At 43.7% G+C, this 17,525-nt stretch overlaps 1 long non-coding RNA gene across 1 annotated transcript; it reads right to left on the minus strand.

Moving 5' to 3' along the window:
- Positions 1-202: 202 nt before the first annotated feature.
- LOC132539038 (uncharacterized) lies at positions 203-6,722 on the minus strand. Its single transcript, XR_009550348.1, has 3 exons — positions 6,559-6,722; positions 2,316-2,412; positions 203-808 (listed from the first exon to the last, which is right to left on the minus strand). It is a non-coding gene; the product is annotated as an uncharacterized LOC132539038 (long non-coding RNA).
- Between the last annotated feature and the right edge of the window lie 10,803 nt (positions 6,723-17,525).

Here is a 17,525-nt window from a genome sequence, read left to right on the forward strand (position 1 = left end):
AGTCCACCAGGTAAGCTCCTTAGTCTACCAGGTAAGCACCTCAGTGCACCAGTTAAGCACCTCAGTGCACCAGTTAAGCACCTCAGTGCACCAGGTAAGCTCCTTAGTGCACCAGGTAAGTTCCTTAGTGCACCAGGTAAGCTCCTTAGTCTACCAGGTAAGCACCTCAGTGCACCAGTTAAGCACCTCATCGCGCCAGTTAAGCACCTCAGTGCGCCAGGTAAGCTCCTTAGTCCACCAGGTAAGCTCCTCAGTGCACCAGGTAAGCTCCTTAGTGCCACCAAGCCCCCACTTCCAGAATGGGTAGCGTCCCCATAGCACAGCTCCGCCGTAAAGCGCACAGCTAGTGCTTATGGTGAGGAGCGCAAGGCCGTGCCTCTCTGCCAAGGAATTGGATCGATAATCAATGAAGCCACGACAAGACCGGCTCTTAGAACCAGCAGCGGAAAGATAAGGGTGATGCATTATCCAGAGTTAAGTGGAGATCTGCTGTCTGTGCAGGCCACTCCCAGGAGGCCCCACTTAGGGACAAAGGCAGCTTCAGGTCAGGCCCCAGACATGTGGGTGGGGCTTTGCAGTGACTGTTCCTGCAGGGGCAGGTGTGGCCCACAGGTCACTGGAGTTCTGTCTCCGAACCCAAGAGCACAGTGCCAGTCGAGATTAACACCAGGCATCAGGAAGGTTTCACACACGCTTGAGGTTTCTTGAGTCCTTTCTTGATAATGGGAGCTCATTTCCTGTGCCTTCCTTCTAAGTGACACGTGGATCTAGGGATCTCTGATGAACATGTCAGTCAATAAGCTCACGTCTAGGAGAGAAGAATGTCCATCACCTTCAGAGTCTTTCAGAAAGAAAGACCAACACTTCTAGCTTCTGGAATTAAGCATCCCCTGTCACCTAGCAGTCACCCCCTTCCCCCCAATTATGACACCGACTTCATTACGGTCACAAGATTCTCTTAGAGGCCTTCCTTCCCTCCCTTACTCGGTGTATAGATTATTGGGGACCCTGTTCTTTTTCTCTGTCTCTGATTCCTAGAAAGGAGATTTAGATTACACACAACAGCCGATGAGAAAGAACCCCATTCAGTCGAGCATTTAATACTGAGTTATTGCCCAAGCCTTACTCTTGGAAATAGACATTGATCCAGCTCCTTGAACATGGCGGGGAGGTACAGGCACTGGCTTCCTGGTTCCCGCCACAGTGGGAAGGAGGTGGCCCCCTCATTAAGCCCCAGGCCACACGCCAGCTGGGCTGCCTGCCACCCAGTCCTAAGAAATGAAAGGCGATGTCTCGAAACATACTTCTCATGATAATCTCTTTCAAAATTAACACAGATAACGTCTGCAAAAGTTACCGAGGAAACTTATGACAGAGATGAATGTGGCCAATACCCTGTTAAGTATATCCATTAATCACTATTTTTAAAAGTTGGGTTTTTTTTTTTCTATAAGCAATGCTTTTCCCCTTTTCATTTTTTTTTTTAAAGTTATATTTTGCCTTTGAGCAAAGAATATTTGGTGAACTGTTGTGTGAAAGTAGACACCAAAACACCCTTCCTCTCCCATGGATGTAGGAGCTCAGGATGTCCTAGCACAGGTGAGCACACCCACTCTCTACGCCTTGGTAGTGTGATTCTCGGCCTCTCATCACAGCCATTAAAATGCCGTGTGTTTTGTAGGACACGGTCACACAGGAAGCAGAGAAGCATATGCTCTCCAGGGTTTCCTGCTTGGCTTTCGCTGCTTTAGAAAACGGTGCAGGAATTGCAGCTAATGCTCCACTGGGGAGGAAGGCTGGAGTGATATTGGTATTCTTTTCACCAATGAGATGCAGGAGATGTGCATTTCTTTTTTAAATTTAAAAAAAATATTTTTTCATTCCTTTTTGTTGCCCTTGTTTTTTATTGCTGTGGTTATTATTGATGTCACCATTGTTGGATAGGACAGAGAGAAATGGAGAGAGGAGGGGAAGACAGAGAGGGGGAGAGAAAGACAGACACCTGCAGACCTGCTTCACCGCCTGGGAAGCGACTCCCCTGCAGGTGGGGAGCCGGCGGCTCAAACCAGGATCCTTACGCTGGTCCTTGTGCTTTGCGCCACCTGCACTTAACCCGCTGTGCTTAACCCGCTGCGCTACCGCCTGCCTCCCAGAGACTTGAATTTCTATTTTCTCCAATCTGTGTTCTTTTCAAACTACTGTGGTGGTTGAGCCATGTTTTGGTTCAGAAGCCAGGAAGTACAAATGTACAGCTGTGGATATAGGTAAATGTGTGATTGTGTTTGTGTCAAACAAGAGCATATGCACATACACACCTGAGGTGATGTGCGGGTGGCTTCTCCAGCTCTGGGAAGACCCAAAACAATCATCATTCCTCTAAGTTCTGGGAATCTCTGACAGCACAGTGTATGCCTAGAAATCCACAAAGAAGTCCCCAGAGCCTGATAACATGGGTTATCATTATTATTTTGTTGTTATTTACGACTGTGGCTTATGTTCTGATCCATATTCTACTCATAGTTGTCCCTGAACCTTCACATCTTCCCCTTTCCCAGCAGGCATGTGTGTTCTCTCAGGCTCTCCTCTGGCAACTCTGTTACAGTCCCTCATTCACTTCATCCAAAGCTCTGGGCTGACTAGGGCTCACTGGTAGTGGTCAATATAGAGTTCAAAATATCATAGTGCCATAGTAAATGATGCTAGACCCATCATTTCTGTATACTATGAATAATGAAAAACAAAAGTAGTGAAAAGCAACTATGACTACAATAAATTGTCTATAGATAATGAAAGGTAGAGAGATGTCAGTTGTGACATCAAACATATAAACTTAATGGGGGAGAGTAGAAACTTAGAACTTTAGTATGTGCCAAAACTATGAAGGATGTTAGCTGTAAATAGGCGATGATAAGCCCAAGATATTTAGTATATTCCTCATGATAATGACAAATAAATAACCAATCACAGACACATACAAGACTTTTTTTTTTTTTACAAAATAAAGGAATTATTAAAACCTATCACTTCAGAAATCCAAAGTGAGATACAGAGAAGAAAGAGAGAAATTGTAAAACAGTGAGAAAGCAGTTAACAAGACAGTAGCAACTGAATAATTATATTAAATGTAAGTGGCTTAAACTATTCAATCAAATGACAGAGTCACTGAATACATATTAAAAAACAAAAACCTGACAAGATCTAAGTATATGTTGCTTACAGGAAACTCCAGCAGATGTAAGGATATACTTAGCCTGAAAGCAAATGATGGAGAAAGAAATTTCCTGTGAACAGAAAGCAGAAAACTCAACAAAATAAAGGATAGTTATATTTTAACATAGAAAGTAAACTTTAAGACAGTTATTACTATACAAGACAAATAATGGAACTATATGATGATATTAGCATAAAGCCATAAGAAGATATAGCTTTTGTAAATATGTATACATCAAGTACTGGATTATCTAGATATATAAAGCAAATATTAAAAACTCTGGAGGGAGAACTAGAAAGCTATACAGTAATAGTATGGAACTTCAATATTCCATTTCCAACAACAGATAGATCATCCAGACACAAAATCGATGAGAAAACGTGGACCTTAAATTACACATGAGACCAGATGGGTTTAATAGGCATTTATAGACTATTCTATTCAAGATCAGAAGAATAGACATTCTCAGGAAGCACACATGGAACTGTCTGCAGGACACATCATTCGTTACACCACAAAATAAGTCTTAGTAAAAAAAAAAGAAAGGAAGAAAAAAAAACCCTGAAATAACAAGACTTTTGATCACAATGGTATGAGACTAGAGGACAAGTGTAAGGGGAAAAAAGGGGGAAGTCTACAAAAATGTGGATATTCAGTGCATAATATGAAACAAGCATTAAGTCAACTGGAAAATCAAAAAATAAGTTTATTTCTTGAGTATCCAGGGTGCTGGTAAAGCACCAGGCTTGTGTGCAGGAGACCCTGAGCTTGATCTCTGACACCATATATGCCAGAGTGGTGGTAGCTAGGTTCTGTCTTTGTCATAAACAGGTAAATCAGTAAATCTTATAAAACGTCTTGAGACAAAGAAAATAAAAACACAATATACCAAAATTGGTTACATACAGCCTACACAGCTCTGAGAGGAAACTTCATAGCAAAAATGTCTACATTAAGAACACAAACCAATAACTTTGCACCTCAAGAAATTAGGAAAAAGAACTAAGCCTAAAGTGATTAAGAAGGAGTAAGTAATACACATTTAATCAAAAAAAAAAAGACTAAAAAGATAAAAGAAAAAAGAATAAGACAAAGCTGCTTTTGAAGAAGATTAAGGAAACAACAAAAACATTTACCTAACAGATAAATAAAAGTAGAAATGAAAGAGAAACTATTACAACAAATACAGTGGAAATATAAAAGTTGAGAAGATATTGCTATGCATAAGTATATGTCAAAAAATAGACAACCTAAAGAAACAGATACTTTTTTAGATACATATAACCTATGATGACAATTATAAACAGATGAGTCATCAATCCATGTAAGTTATTGAATCAATATTTGCAAACAACAATATAGGACCAGACAGCTACACCAATAAACTCTACCAAGTGTTTAAAGAATTAATACCAATCTTTTTCAAACTCTTCCAAACAGCAGGTAAGTAGAACACACTTCTATTTTATGAAGGCAGTTTTTGCATGATGCATAACCAGATAGATGCTGGAAAAGTCATGATGTATTTTTGCATAGAAAGACATAGATAATACATCATGGCTCTTCCAATGACCCAATACTATAAAGGAAAACCCAAGACAATATCCACGATGAACACAGATGAAAAAAAAATCTTCAACAAAATATTAGCTAGCTGAATTAAAAAATACACTTATGTATAAATAAGAGCATCATATATGATGATCTTCTGAGATATATTTCAGTGTGTGTTAACTGCCACAGACCAATCAGTGTGATACGTCTTATTAAGAAGTAAGAATATGCTGGCAAAATAGCTCACGTGGATAGAACGCTGCTTTGCTGTGTGCAATGGGTTCAGGCTTGCCCTTTCTGCATTGAACAAACACCTCATCACAGACCCCTGCAAGCGCCAACCTGGCTTTGACCTAGCACGTTATGATTGGGCCCTCCTCAATCGCTATCGAACAGGCCATGGCCGGTGCACCGCTATGTTCCATCGCTGGGGAGCCAGAGACAACCCGAACTGCCCCTGCGGCTCCAGACAGACTATGACCCACATAGTCAACGACTGCCACCTCTCCAGATTCAAAGGAGGTCTCGAAACTTTACATCAGGCTCAACCTGACGCTGTTGACTGGCTACGGAAGAAGGGCAAACGCTAGAAGAAGAAGACTGCATTGAAGGAAATTTTGAAGCTGTGTAAATTATATCTCAATATAAGTGGAAAATTGATAGTAAATCAACACACTTTGGTTCTCTTATTGGCAATTGAGTTGGCTTGTTGTTTCCCAAGTTATCAATCTAGTGAGAACCTTGTCTCACTTGGTTCTACTTGACTCCAAGGTACTGCTTTCTATAACCTGAGCCTCCTCCATGTCCAGCACAGCTCACCTGGCCCCCAGGTTCAATTCCTCCCAAGTTCAGGTATCACTATGGTGGACTGAAACTTGCAACTTGGGCTATTTACTGACACAAAACTCAAGACCAACACCCAAAGGTTGCCGTTAATGTGGTTTGTTGAGAAGCTCTTTTGTCCCTGATTATTTTGGAAGACAAACATCCCTGGGCACATTACAGAGTGTTATTGACAGGACAGAGCTTATTGTAGGAAGAATAATCAATGCTATGAGGTATATGGCATGGGGGCTAGTGTTAACTGGCCTTAAGCAACAAACAGACAGAAAATATATGACTCCCGTACAGTATCACACATTCTTTTGCTTGAAGGCATTGGTGTTCTCTGTTAAAGTACAAATAAATTATCTGACAAGGCTTAATCGTATGAAGGAAAAGTGTGTTTGACCAGGCAGTGGCAAATTTAAGTTCAGTCCTTCTTAGCTAAGTGACCTTTCTGTGAAAGCACAGACTATTAGCCATGAAAAGACTCTCAGAAGCATGCAGGGACTCTCCCTCCTGTATGCAGCCCTCCTGAAAACTCCTTGACCATTTTTAATGACAGGACTTACAAAATGAGTGGTGACATTTATTTAAATGTCTTCCTTTTATGAATCCAAGTTATCTTGGGGGAACCTTTCCTCTGATGGTCATTCTAGCGGAGACATCTGAAATTCTTTTAACTTATCTCCTCTGCTCTCCTCCCCCTCATATTTATTTTTTGCTGAATGAATGCAGCTCACCAGGGGTGCCCTGAAACCCTTGTGGGTTGACTCTATTACATTTTCATTACTTCTTTTGACTACAGAGTCAGCTACAACCTCACTCTCCTCCTGCCAAGCTATCTCTCTCACATCCTGTAGGGAGAGCCACTGTTGACCCTGAGGGTAGGGTTTTAAATACACCTCCAATGTCTTTATCTTACTCAATCCTGGGCAAATAGCAGTCTTTTTGGAAATCAGTTGTCTCACCTCCAAAGTGATAGTGATGACACACCTCTTCTGTCCACCACTCAGCCTGCTGTGTGAGTCAAGAGGTGATGGATGGGTAGGGTGCAGGGTGCCTGCCTTCGTGCCAGCTCCCAGCCTTGCCTGTCAGCTTCCTGAAGGGCTGTGTTGAGATGATTTCTGAGACCTAGCTGGGCAGAGAACAGTGATTGATCTGTGATGTCTGCTGGAGGGGTGTGCTTGCACACACTCGACATTGTTCCTGATAAAGATCTGTCATACCTGTATTGTCCCGGTGCAGGAATTATTATCATTACTAATTCATGAACACTTGAACACATATTCATCATCCAATTTATTGGAGGGCAGGTAAGTTTTGATGAGAAAGGAGCACTGCACATCTGTGCAGAAAGGTTTTCCGGTTGGAGATCCAGAGGTGTTCGAGGGCAGAAGCAAGGGTAATGTCATCACTCAAAGGAGAGAAAGGAGTGCCAAGGTCTGATTCGTGGATTCCCTCACATTTGCTTCTAGAATTTGGATCAAACCCTTTGGACCAAGGGTTGCAAACTCTGGTGTTTATAGGAGATGAGGAGGTACGTGCTCGAGAGTCCGTGTGGAAGGCTGAGGGGCTGGGTGAATTGGAGAGCTTGCTGCATCCAAAGGAGGCAGGCAGACTCCAGATTTTGTCATTTACTGTCAGAGGAGGATGTGGGCACACAGTTGCCAGAACACTCTACTTTTAGAGGAGCTGAAAATCTGGCATTTTATGTAAAATATTCCATTTAAAAATGTTGAGTCAATTAAAAGAATAACTGTAGATTCAACAAAACGCATCTGCGGGCCAGATTCAGCCTCCAGCTGCCAATTTAGGACCTCTGTTCTCGATGGTATTTAAAAAGGAGGAATTAACTCTTGGGAACAAATGTGTGCACATATGCAATGGAATCTCATTAATTTGGGCCAACAGACAATTACAGCCCACCAAAGCTCTAGGTTAGCACATTTGAGTTTGGCCTATAATGATCTCAGATTGCTGCAGAGGGCGATCATTTCAAGGTGCAAATGATTATAATTAAGGTAGAGATGGTGAGTGCCAAGGAGAAGCAGAAATCAAGTCGCTGTGAGGGGGGTTTGCTCAGGAAAGGTGTTGGTAGAGGGGAGTTGGCACTGAGGGGCAGGGTAGCCTTGGAAATAGACCTTATGGAATAGAGGAGTTTCTGGAGAGGAAGCAGAAGAGACTGAGGCCAGGTGAGAAACATGAGTTCCATCTGAAGTGGGAGCAGTCCAGTTTGACTGGGACGTAAAGAGGAAGTAAGACAAAGAACTGCAAAGGATATGGAATGTTGAATAATACAGAGATAGAGGGTGTTGTACTACGTGGAACACAGGAGAGGAAGACACGTGCTAGATGGGACGGGAAGAAGCAAACCAAGGAAACAAAAAAAACCCATCTAAAATTTACTCTTGCCTTTGGGTCACAGAATTGAGGTTATCAGAGAAGTTACAAAATAGTGGCAGTGGTTCAACAGACTATGAGGGAGAGCTAACAGCAGCACCTCAGTGGTCGGTGTGGCATGACAACATACTTTGGAAGAGGTGTGAAGAAGCCTTTCTGAATGGTGTCCGTCACTGTTTTCTCAATATACACGTCAAGTTCTCAAAGGCTCTGAAATTTGTGCTTAACCCAACAGACAGTGGAGAGGCAGTAATGCTTCTGAATGGACTGGACCTGCACCTCAGGCTGAAGTAGACACATGTTCAAGTGTGCACATGTGGGATGTAACAAGACTGGACATTGAACATTGAACAGTGTTGGGAAGGGGTAAGAATGGCTTACTTTGACTGATGGGTTTACAGTGGAAGGCAGGACACGTTGTGAGTAGAACCAAGGGTGACAAGGTTCTACTGAGAAATTGGATTTCTCAACACAGTAGATGCAAGAGAAGTGACAAATGATCCCTCTCTGTCAGAAATATCTAAGGAGGGAAATTTGGAGATGGGGTGGTGGTGAAGAGTAAAACTCAACACCAAGTTGACTTTAAGATGCTCTTTGTTGGTGAAGTTGCAGAAGAAGATGTGATAGTCTGGTTCTGGTGTGAAGCAGGAAGAGGGGGTGTGGCAGGAGATCGGAGATGAGAGGTAGAGAGTAGCAGACAGAGGCAGGGAGACAGAGCCCGAGGACTGCGGAAACAGCTGTGATATAGAAGGTTTGACCTTGGACCTGCAGAAGCTTCCAAGACAAGACTCTTGATGGAGGATGGAGAAAGAAGAGGGGAGAGGGATACAGCGGTCCGGGGGCTAGATCTTGGGAAGAACTCACATGCACTGGGCATGAGCAGGAGGAGAGAATTTGGGAAATGACCCTTCTGATGGAAGTCAGTTGAATAATTGGTGCCAGTGACGACCAGTGGGAGAGAGCTGACTGCATCTAGTGCAGTAGAGAGGCTTACAAGACAACTTCTACAACTTTATCTTTTTAAAACTTTTGTTTATACTATTTTATTTGATAGAAAAGAGAGAGGGAGAGATTGAGAAGGAAGGGAGCATAGAGGGAAACAGAGACATGCCAACAGCACTGCTTCACCACTCAAGAAACTTTCCCTCTGCAGGTGGGGTCCTTGTGCATGGTAATATGTGCACTTAACCACGTGCATCACTGCCCAGACCACTTTTAGAATTGCCACCAGAATTACTGCTGGGGTGTGGTGTTGGCATTACCAATCCACTGCTCACAGTGGCCACTTTTTTCTGTTCCTCTCTCTCTCTCTCTCTTTCTCTCTCCTTCATTTTCCCCCTTTCTTTGAAAGGACAATAGAAATTGAGAGGTGGGGGAGGTAGAGAGGTAAAGACAAAGAGAGACATCTGTAAACCTGCCTCACTGCTCAGGAATCTTCCCCTCTGCAAGTGGGGACTGGGGGCTTGAAGCTGGGTCCTTGTGCATAGTGCATAATCTGTGCACTCACCCGGGGGTGCCACCACTTGGCCCCAGAAATTTGACTTTTAATCATCACTCTACTGAATGTTCTCCATTTAGTGTCTAATGACCTCTCCATTCTTAAACTAAATGACTGTGTTTTCATGTTCTCTCAGTGGTGGTGACACACTCTCTTTTCCTCCTTGAAGCGGTCTCTTCATTTGTGTATGTGAAGCCATGCTAAGTTTTCCTTCTACTCATTCACCCCTTTTTCGACTTCCTCTTCCTCCAGAAGTTACATGTCACCGTTAACTAGGTTTTTTTCTTCTGTTGTCACCTCCTCTTAATCTCCTCTTTCTGCCCTTTGGTAATTTCATTAGCTATTTATTTGTGAATGACTTCCAGATCCTATCTCAAAGGGAGACAACTTGCCTGATCCCCAGACCCAGATAATTAATGGCCAGTTGGATGGCTCCAACTGTATGTTTCACCAGGGCTTCCAACTCAACACCCAAAATCAAAACTCAGGGTCTTCCTTCCTTCTCTCTCTTGTGGCTCCACACAGAATGGTCTCTTCTTAGTTGTCAATGGCACTGAATGATGCCACTGAGCCATTCGCCAAAAGCAGAAATCTGGACACCATCCTTAACTCCTGCACCTGCTCACCCCTATAAACTGACAATCATTGACCCCTGTCTGGGGACCCCAGTCGCTCACCTCTCTCTGTCTCCATGGTAACTGCTGGGTTCCGGTCACCATGCTCTAATTGTTTCCCCTCTGGCATGTCTTGACCATTTTTTTTTCCACATATCCTCTACAGTGTCACACCACTTTATCATTCTGTTCCTGTGTCCTAAGACACTTCAGTGGGTTTTCCCTTCATCCAGAAGATAAGCTCAAGCTTCTTAGTAATGTTACGACTCCTCTTTTGAATATAACATAGTTTATAATGTTTTCTTGAATCTGACATGTAGCCCGGAAATATAATGGCTTGTTGATCAATTGAAATGGGTAAGAAGAAGCTCTTTGACTCAGGAGGTCAAAGATAGTGACTTAAATAGCCAGTTCAATGGGTGGGTTGACTATTTTCCATCTGACAAGATTTTTAACAGGTTGCACATCCTGGGGGGAAATGATCAGTGACTGAACTCTAACTCTGCTACTAATTGGTATAAAATTTTATTGTTTTGAAGCACCAGGGCATGAAGCCCAGCCAGTCTATCTTGGTGTTACTCTCGATCGCACCCTGTCATTTCACGAACATCTCATAAAAACTGCAGCAAAGGTGGGCGCGAGGAATAGCACCATTGCAAGACTGGCCAGCTCCTCATGGGGCACGAGCGCTTCCACACTATGATCATCATCTCTGGCATTATGCTATTCCACTGCAGAATACTGTGCCCCAGTATGGTTCCGTAGCCCCCATGTCCACTCGGTCGATTCCAAATTATATTCCTCCATGAGGATAATTTCTGGAACCATCCGTTCCACCCCGGTCCCATGGTCCCAGTTCTTAGCAACATCGCCCTGTCAGATATTCGTCGGGATGCGGCATCATCTAAGTTCATTTCCCACGTCTACGCTCGACCAGACCTGCCAATATACGCGGATATCTTCGCCCACCCTGTCCAACGCTTGACGTCTCGTCACCCAATCTGGTCCCCTACGCCTACACTGAACTTCTCTGTTCCAGACTCTTGGAAACAGAGTTGGCAGTCAGCTGAGGTCAAGAACAAACACCTCATCACAGACCGCTGCAAGCGTCAACCCGGCTTTGACCTAGCACATTATGATTGGGCCCTCCTCAATCGCTATCGAACAGGCCATGGCCGGTGCACCGCTATGTTCCATCGCTGGGGAGCCAGAGACGACCCGAACTGCCCCTGCGGCTACAGACAGACTATGACCCACATAGTCAACGACTGCCACCTCTCCAGATTCAAAGGAGGTCTCGAAACTTTACATCAGGCTCAACCTGACGCTGTTGACTGGCTACGGAAGAAGGGCAAACGCTAGAAGAAGAACCAGGTAAAACAGAATTATCAAAATAAACATGGATTATAATTAGCTTATCATGTGAATTAAAGATGCCTGAAACAAAACAAAACAAAACAAAACAAAACCCTCATGCAATCTTTTCCCCTAAGTTTAGTTTGTCAGAATCTATTAGTTTATCAGCAAACACATTTTATCTTTTTTCTTTTGGGCTTAACCAAGATAAAACTTAATATAACATTTAATTACAACTTAATGAATAGAATTAGAGCCTGTTAAGAAGCTTAAATATCACCAAATTTAAACACATTGTTTTATAGTTGAGTGATGGGATTTTGCCCATTTCACAAAATACCTTATATGCATAGAGTTAATCAACAAATCTTTATTGATCTTTTACTGCAGCAGATAACATGTCAGGCAGAGTTAGGGGAACCAGAGAAATAAATACAAGACATCAGTCACCTACTTTATCTCAATCTAGTGGCTTCGGTGCTAGTTTACCTTTTACTCTGAAAACAAGAGACGTTTACATAAACAGACTACTAACGGTATCAGATAGGGTAAGTACCAAGTGGATATCAGAGATAAGAGCCTGTGCAGACGAAGGAAGAGAACAGTGTCTTTGGCTTAGGCGGGTCGGGAGAGGGCTTGAAAAGTCTTCCAAGAATTTATTGCTGAGGTTGTCCCACGAAGAATCCATTCTCCTGCTCTGTCTTTGTGGTTCTCGCCCCTTCCCCACCCCGTCAACAGTAATGGTTTCCCAGGAGGGGCTAGAGGCACACTGCTGTGGAGATAGGATTCACCTGGACGGTTGGCTCAGGGCGCACTGATGAAGTTGCCCAGGTGAAGCCCTTGGGAGAAAGCCTCACCTGGTGGGGGATATGGAAGCAGCCATTAAGATGCTGTTCTCTGTTTCCAGTAGGACAAAAAAACAAACAAAAAAATAACCCTTAATTGCACCTCTCATTTTCCTTACTATTTCTGAGTCCCTGCCTTTTTTTACAGTTCTTTTTTTTTTTTTTTTTTTAATCCTTTGGCATGTTGGCCCTGTTTTGTGGACAGTTTGTCCTCTCCTCCTTCCTCCTTATACGCTTGATCTAGAAATACAGTTTCTTGGGAGTTGGTGGTAGCGCAGTGGGTTAAGTGCAGGTGGCCCAAAGCACAAGGACCAGTGTAAGGATCCTGGTTCGAACCCCTGGCTCCCCACCTGCAGGGGAGTCACTACACAGGCAGTGAAGCAGGTCTGCAGGTGTCTGTCTTTCTCTCCCCCTCTGTCTTCCCCTCCTCTCTCTATTTCTCTCTGTCCTATCTAACAACGATGACAGACAATAACTACAACAATAAAAAACAGATAAAAAAAAAGAAATATGGGAGTCGGGCGGTAGCACAGTGGATTAAGCGCACGTGGTGCAAAGCACAAGGACTGGCGTAAGGATCCCGGTTCGAGCCCCTGGCTCCCTACCAGCAGGGGAGTCACTACACAGGCGGTAAAGCAGGTCTGCAGGTGTCTGTCTTTCTCTCCTTCTCTCTGTCTTCCCCTCCTCTCTCCATTTCTCTCTGTCCTATCCAACAATGACGGCATCAGTAACTACAACAAAAATAACTGCAACAACAATAAAAAACGGCAACAAAAGGGAAAATAAATAAATAAATAAATATTAAAAATATTAAAAAATACATTTTTCTATTTGACTTTATTTGCCTCCAGGGTCATTGCCAGGGCTCAGTGCCAGCACTACAAATCCACTGCTCCTGGCAGTCACTTTTTCCCTTTAAATTTTCCCCTTTATTTGATAGGACACAGAGTGGAGTGGGAGATAGAGAAGGAGAGAGACAGAGAGACACCTGCAGTGCTTTCTACAGATGGGGAGCTGGAACTCGAACGTGGGTCCTTCCTGGCACATGGTACCATGTGCCCTTGCACCGCTGCACCATAGCACAACAATGTGAAGACAGTCCAATAAGTCACAGGGTCAGAGGAGGCTTGTGACTCACCCTGCTGGCTTGGCTGTGGGAGACAGTGTCCTAACACAAAGGCTTGTGTTCCCAGGGACCACTCTGGTTGTGTGAAAGGTCCCAGGGCTGAAAGAAACAATCATGTCTTCCCTGTAGTCAAGCACCTTGACCATCCAAGCCACAAAGAATCATCAGAATGCATCTGTAGGTGTGGACGTAGGGACTCTCCTTCAGGGAAGTTGAGGTTTGAATTATTGACTTTTCTCTTGGGAATTAATTAATAGATTCCTCCACCCCAGAGATCAAAACTGAGAGCTGTGTGCTTGTAGTCACTGATGCTGCCTGCTCAGGTTCTCAAATGGCCGTTTGCAGGTGAATATATCAGAGGAACGCCAGGTGTTTTTAATGATTGACCGGCAATTCATTTCTTTCCAAATTCTCTCTCCTGTTTTCAGTGGGAGAGAGGACTGTTTCTGGGCACAGACAAGAGCCTGACAGGAAGTCTGGGACCAGACATATTGACAGAAAGGGTTGAAGTCTGAACCGGGCGCGGGGGGGCGGGGGGGAGGACAGAGGTGATTCTTATCTGTCAGTTCTTTGATCTGCTGCTGTTGAAATTTAGTAATTTGTTTTCCAGAAGCAGACACACCAAACTCCAATGTCAAAATGGTAGTTAAACTTTATCTAGTAGTGCTGCAAAACCAAGAAGTGTGGAACATGGAAAGGCACACTGGAATTCAGCTTCTATCCAGAAGTGTCCATTGTATGATGAGTAACAACTGTGCTTTCTACTTAGAGCGCTGTAAAAGGGTCATATCTCGTAGAACTGGTGCTGTGCATGTTACAGTGCACGAGGACCCCGGTTTAAGCCCCCAGTCCCCAGCTGCCTGGGGAAAGCTTTGCAAGTGGTGAAACAGGGCTTCAGGTGTCTCTCTTTCTCAATTTCTAGATTTCTGGCTGTGTCTATCCAATAAAGATAATTAGTTTTCATTTTATTTTATTTTATTTTATTTCATTTCATTTTATTTTATTTTATTTTTGCAGAACTGGTTCTGTTTAATGATGGACTGGGAGGCTGTGTTTCCTTGAGTCTTAGAGTTGGCAGGAGGGCTCCTTAGGGTAAGCTGTCTGCAGAGAGTGGGAAGCAGTGGCTGTGAGAGTTTTCCCTTTGTTTGAGAGTCTCCTGCAAGGCCTCCATGACCCTCCCTTTCTCTTCAGAATCACCTATGACTGTTCTGCTAGTGATTTCTGGGGGACCGCCCTTTCTGGCAGCCCTGCCCTCTGGCCCTGATTTCTCAGCATTGTTTTCTCTAATCTCTTTAACCTGATATGGTGAGATCAGATCATTTCCTGTCCTCTGTGTACTTAACTTGCTAGATTCTGCCACTCTGTCTGTCTGTCTTTCTTTCAAGGACCATAGTGACTGGGCATGATTAGGTAGAAAGAAGTTGTTTTTTAGAGACCTTCTGCAGATGTTCTTATGGGTCTTGGTACCCTTTGAGCAAACACATTAACTCCTGGCGTCAGCGAGGCCATGGAACACCCTGCCTTCTCTCCAAAGACAATGGGTCCAGCTGGGGTTTGACCCTGCAGACCTTACACCAAGACATTGTATCTGAAGCAGCAGAGCTCATCCACTTAGGGCATTCGGATTTCGCTATGCTAGTCCAACTACCCCAGAGAGGAAATAATTTCCACTCAATTGCTTATGAATTGCGAGGCCTCTGTCCAACAAAAGAGTCTGTGTTGTCTATTGAGGTCGCTGACCTCCCCGGAGGTCATCTGGGGCATCATCACTGGGGCTGGCTTTGCACCTGGTCTACAGCCTCGTGGCTGAGAAGGGTAGGACATTTTCTCAACAGCATCATTTCATCTTTCTGACTCAGCTGATGTGTTAGTTATTGGCAGAGAATGTCTGTTACGTGGTTCAGATCAAATGTATGCACCTTTTTTTATATAAATTAAAAAAAAGTTTGTTGTTGTCCATCAGAAATGATGTTTGTGCAGTTCTGCTGTCTCTCTAAATGAGAGCAGGCCTACAAACATGTCAATGTTCTTGATGCTTTTTTAATTGCTATTGATTTAATAATGATTGACAAGATCATGGAATGAGAGGGGTACAATTCCCACCACCAGCGTTCCCTGTCCCATCCCCTCCATTAAAAACTTCCCTGTTCTTTATCCCTCTGGGAGCATGGACCAAAATTCTTGGGGACAGAAGGTGGGAATTCTGGCTTCTGTAACAGCTTCTCCACTGGACATGGGTGTTGGCAGGTTGACCCACACCCTGAGCCTGTTTCTGTCTTTCCCTAGTGGGGCACGGCTCTGGGGAGGTGGGACTCTAGGACTCATTGGTGAAGTCGTCTGCCCAGGAAAGTCAGGTTGGTGTCATGGTAGCATCTGCAACTTGATGGCTGAAAAAGCATCAAGATATAAAGCAGAACAAACTGTTTAATAATCAGGAAGCTAAAGGTAAGAATAGAGCAGATGAGATTTGGGGTCTGCATTTAGGAAAAAAACTAGAAGGTCTATTTTTTTCCAAGAGGCCTATGTCAATATTTTTAATCCATCTGCAGGTTAACTATTAAGTTCCAGAAAAAATTACCATAGTCATAGGCCCCTAGGGCAATCCTAAAATAGACTTTCCCAGCTTTTATCCACCCCAAATCCCTATTCACATCTGCTCTATTGTTACTTTATGAGTCCTGTTCATTAACCATTTTGTCCTGCTTTATATCTTAATGCTTTTCAACCAGCAAGTTGCAGATGCTACCATAATACTACCCTGACCTCCCTGGGCAGATGACCCCACCAATATGTCCTGGAGCCTCCCTCCCCCAGAGCCCTGCCCCACTAGGAAAAGACAGAAACAGGCTGGGGGTGGGGGTCCACCTGCCAACACCCATGTCCAGTGGAGAAGCAATGACAGAAGCCAGACCTTCTACCCTCCCACCTTCTATACCCCAAGAAGAATTTTGGTCCTTACTCCCAGAGGGGTGTTAGGGGAAGATGACCAGAGGGCTTTATACTCCAACTCTATCTGGACCCAGAAAGAGAAGAGAAGAAGAAGAAAAAGAAAAAAAGGAAGAAAGGACACTCAGAAATAGTAGCATGGCTTAGAAAGAAAGGAAGAGAAAGTAGGACCATGGTTGTAGGGGAGGAATATATATATATATATATATATATATATATATATATATATATATATATATATATATTCAGCCCATATCTGTGATCGTGGGAGAACTACTGCAGTTTCCAATGCAGGGAGTGGGGACACAGAACTCTGGTGGTGGGAAAGGTATGGAATTATACCCCTATTATCTTACACTTTTGTAAATAAATATTAAATTCCTAATAAAAATAAGATAAAAAAGAATTCCATGTCAATCTGCTATTGGCAATTGGTAAAGCCAATGTTTCAGAGAGCAAGCAAGCTGCACATCTATGCTACTGAGCCCTGTGAGAGCTTTCTGCACAAGACACAGACACTCCACAGAGAAACCAAAGAGATGGGACAGCAAAAGGCGGAGAGACCGAGACAGCAAGGTTGATGGCATGGTTTTCATCCACTTAGAATTTTCTGTGCCATCTGTACACAGTTAAGGAACAACAACAACAACAAAAACAGCATCTGTCAGAACTTGAAAACTAAAAACAGAGGGAAAAACACAAAGCAGAACTTGGACTGGAGATGGCGTATTGCACCAAAGTAAAAGACTCTGTTCAGGTCTTGGAAAGTGATGGCAGAGGAGGACCTAGGTGGGCTGGCGTTAGAGTGTTAGGCGGAAATCTGAGAAATATTACACATGTACCAATGACCGTACTTTACTGTTGGCTGTGAACCATTCGTTCCCCACAATCAAGGACAAAAAGAAATCATCTGCCTCGATGTCATAGCAGGAAGACTCAATAAAATCCTTCAGAGGTCAATGCACGTAGCTTAGCTCAAATTAAAACATCCTGACTCTGGCACCCATAAACCCCTGCTTTCAGAGAGAAGTGTTGAGTGCAAAGCCCCCTTCATCTCCTAAGGACAATGCATGGGGCGCCCTTGGCAGCAGTTGGAAGGCTCCTACTTCTGCAGGGAGCTCTGCTCCTCTGACCTTGAGCTAATCAGACC

Source organism: Erinaceus europaeus, chromosome 6 (genome assembly GCF_950295315.1).
Source record: "Erinaceus europaeus chromosome 6, mEriEur2.1, whole genome shotgun sequence".
Lineage (NCBI taxonomy): Eukaryota > Metazoa > Chordata > Mammalia > Eulipotyphla > Erinaceidae > Erinaceus > Erinaceus europaeus.